Genomic DNA, 4,399 nt, shown 5'->3' on the forward strand with positions numbered 1-4,399 from the left:
TGCAGATCGTGCACCGAACAGACACATGGAGGCCTACCAGCAGGCACCTGATCCGCAACCACCCCATCGGCAAGATGCCGATGCATACTGGGCCAATAAGATTGCTGAAGTAATGAGAGACCAATTCGGGATAAAACCCAAAGTCAATACTTACTCTTATCGGACAACGTATCCTCCCGCATATGATTTGATCCCGCTTCCGCATCGGTACAAGGTGCCGGATTTTACTAAGTTTTCTGGGCAAGACGACACGTCAACCATGGAGCATGTCAACAGGTTCATCATTCAATGCGGAGAAGCCGGTAACAGGGACGAATTGAGGGTTCGTCTATTTTCATCGTCATTGTCTGGATCGGCCTTTACCTGGTTCATATCACTACCTCCCAACTCAGTGATTACTTGGGCCGATCTGGAGAAACAATTCCACAAATACTTCTTTTCCGGGGTTCATGAGAAGAAGATCACCGATTTGGTCAAATTGAGACAACGCAATGATGAATCGGTTGAGGGTTTTGTACAGAGGATACGGGAAGTCAAGAACAAGTGCTATAGTCTGGTTCTGGACGATCGGCAGCTAGCCGATTTGGCTTTCCAGGGTTTGTTGCCGCACATCACAGACAAATATGCATCTCAGGAGTTTGAAAGCTTAAGTCATTTGGTGCAGAGGATTTCTGATCAAGACATCAAGCCTTTCGAGCCCAAAAGAGCATGGAACAAGAAGGTATCATTTGTTGATGAGGCAACAAGCTCAGATTCTGATGAGGAACCAGTCATCGGCTTGGCAGAATGGGTAAAGAACAAGAAGCCGATGTCTTGCCCTTTTGGGCAGAAGGAACTAGAAAAATTCGCTTTTGACACCGCTAAGGCCGATAGGATATTTGATTTTCTACTTCAGGAAGGTCAGATCAAGCTGTCTCCTAATCACGTGATCCCATCGGCTGAGGAGTTAAAGAGGATGAAATATTGCAAGTGGCATAATGCAACTTCTCATGACACCAATGAGTGTATGGTTTTCAGGCAGCAGCTGCAATCGGCTATAGAGTTTGGGAGAATCAAGTTTGACAGTTCCAAGACTCAGAAGCCGATGAAGATAGACCAACATCCTTTCCCAACAAACATGTTGGATGCTAAGGGAAAGGCTAAGGTCTTAACGTCAGAAGCAGCCGAGAGAAGTGCATCGGTAGATCCTCAGTATCAAGTTACTACTGCCGATGCAAGTGGTAGGGGCTTGATTCAGGAAGGAACCAGCTCAGGTAGACCTCCTCGGTCTGGCATCGTTATAACTCATAGAAGGCCTCGAGATAACTGGTAGCAACGGGAAGATCGGTATCGGCGCCAGCAAGAAGATTATCGTCGGGAGGAAGAGAGACGCCGACAGGAGTGGAATCGGCATAGAGATCACTGGAACTGTCCATTCTTCATCCATTGTTGGGAGGAGAATATTAAGCTTCCCACTGTCAGAGACGACCCTGAGTGCAACGGTTATGATCGGTATGATAGGACCGATCGGCGTTATTACGATGACAATCGGCGATTTGATGGGCCGATCAGAGGAAGAGCATCAGTTCATGATAGGCTGGGGGCAGGCTCAGCGTGCACGATAGGCTTGGTGATCGTGTCCAATATTTTCCCAGGAACCAGGAAGAGCTCGAGGAGATGGCTAATGCACGAGTCCCCGATGAGTTCATATTTTGCAGGGATGCTAACACGCATCGGATGGAGTCAAGAGAGATCAACGCCCAGCAGCAAGGCAGAAGCCACTTCCTCCATGGTGTCCGGAAGTGTTGACCAAGACACAGAAAAGGAGATTGCAGCGTGGAAGGCAAGAGGAGCTAAGCAAGGGCGAGAACTCTGGTCAGTCTGGAGGTCAGCAGCAATCAGATCCTAAGAGGGAAGGTCCATCGGCAGGGGTTAACATGTTTTTTATGTTGCCGATGGAGTTTCTTGCGCCATCCAGTGATGATGAGTTGGAATTTTCTGGTCAGATAGCTCAGTTGGCTTTGGATCCGATGACAGCTATCTTTGAGAAACCTGCCGATGATGAAAGACAGCATCTCAAGGCTCTGTTCGTCAAAGGGAGGGTTGACAGGCAGCCAATGACCAAGATCTTAGTTGATGGTGGGGCTGCTATCAATATCATGCCATATGCAGTATATCGGAAGCTTGGGAAAGGAGATCAGGATTTGACCAAGACCGATATGATGCTTAAAGATTTTGAGGGAAACGTGTCTCCAGTCAAAGGGGCAATATGTGTAGAGTTGACCATTGGCAGCAAAACCTTGCCGACAACTTTCTTCGTGATCAGCGGAAAGGGGGTTTACATCTTATTGTTGGGAAGAGATTGGATTCATGCCAATTGTTGCATCCCATCTACAATGCACCAATGCTTGGTTCAGTAGGTAGGTGACAAAATTGAGATTGTCCCGGGGGATTCTTCTTATGTTATTGCGTCGGCAGAGGCGGATACCTATGAGAGGACTAGGTGCATTTTAGGAGAAGTTTGGGAGAAAGATTTTTCAAGGTTGCCGATTACGAAATTCCACCGATCCAAGCAGTCGGTTCTGACGAAGGTTTTTAATGGATAGGTTCGCCGATGATGGAAAATTGGGCCAGGGGTTCACATCGGCCGACGATCTAGTAGAGGTAGATATAGGTAGTGGTGATAAACCTAGACCCACTTTTATTAGTGCTAAGTTAGATTCTGAGTGTAAGCAACAGTTGACTGATTTGTTAAAGGAATATAAAGATTGCTTTGCTTGGGATTATACTGAGATGCCTGGTTTGGATCGATCAATTGTTGAACATCGGTTACCTATTAAGTCTGGATTTCGGCCACATCAACAGCCAGCTCGCCGATGTAATCCTAACATCCTCCCTGATATTAAGGCCGAAATCACCAAACTTATTGAAGCTAAGTTTATTCGGCAGTGTCGGTATGCCGAATGGATTTCCAATGTTGTTCCGGTCTACAAGAAGAATGGGAAACTTCGGGTCTGCATTGATTTCAGGAATCTCAATAAAGCTACGCCGATGGATGGATACCCAATGCCAATTGCCGATCTGTTGGTTGACGCTGCGGCTGGGCATCGAATTATTAGCTTTATGGATGGCAATGCAGGATACAATCAAATATTCATGGCTGAAGAAGATATTCCAAAGACTGCGTTCAGATGCCCTGGTCATGTTGGATTGTTCGAGTGGATAGTCATGACTTTTGGCCTTAAGAATGCTGGTGCTACTTATCAGAGGGCCATGAATTTTATATTTCATGAGTTCATCGGCAAACTGGTAGAAATTTTATAATCAGGCTGAGTATCAGGCTTTGATAAAAGGATTGGAGTTGTTAAGAGAAGTTCGTGCTGACGCTGTCGAAGTCTTCGGGGATTCTATGTTGGTTATAAATCAATTGGCCGGGAGCTATGAATGCCGAAGTGAAGTTCTCATAACCTATTACGAGAAGAGCATGCAACTGTTAAAGGAATTAAAAGATTTCCGTTTAGAGCATGTTCCCCGATTTCATAATGAAGAGGCCAATCGGTTAGCTCAGCATGCCTCAGGATATCAGCCTATGATTAATATAGTATCGGCGATCGATGCCGATGATTGGAGGAAAGAAATTATTGATTATTTGAAAGATCCATCTAAGAAGGTTGAAAGACGAGTTCGATTTCAAGCGACCAAATATGTGCTCCTCGAAGATGAATTATACTATCGAACTATTGATGGAATTCTTCTCTGATGCTTAGGTAATGATGAAGCTAGGAGTTTGATGGGAGAAATTCATGAAGGGGTGTGTGGAGCACATCAGTCGGCTTTTAAGATGAAGTGGATGATTAGGAGGAATGGATATCATTGGCCGACTATACTTGAGGATTGCTTTAAGTATTTCAAAGGGTGTCAGGGATGTCAGAAGTTTGGTAATATTCAAAGGGCACCTGCATCGGCTATGAATCCTATCATAAAGCCTTGGCCGTTCCGAGGATGGGCTATTGATCTGATCGGCCAGATTTATCCACCATCTAGCAAAGGGCATAAGTTTATTCTAGTTGCCACTGATTACTTCACTAAGTGGGTCGAGGCTATTCCTTTGAAGAAAGTCACATCGGCCAATATGATTGATTTTGTGAAGGAGCATATTATTTACCAATTCGGGATTCCTCAAACGATTACTACCGATCAGGGCACTATGTTTACTTCGGGGGAATTTGATGAATTTGCAATCGGTATGGGGATTAAAGTGTTGAATTCTTCTCCTTATTATTGTCAAGCCAATGGGCAGGCCGAGGCATCTAACAAAGGAATTATCAAGCTTATCAAACGAAAGATTGAAGAAAATCCTAAGCGGTGGCATACATTATTAAATGAAGCGTTGTGGTCCTATCGGATGGCTTGTCATGGA

Source organism: Sorghum bicolor, chromosome 10 (assembly GCF_000003195.3).
Source record: "Sorghum bicolor cultivar BTx623 chromosome 10, Sorghum_bicolor_NCBIv3, whole genome shotgun sequence".
NCBI lineage: Eukaryota > Viridiplantae > Streptophyta > Magnoliopsida > Poales > Poaceae > Sorghum > Sorghum bicolor.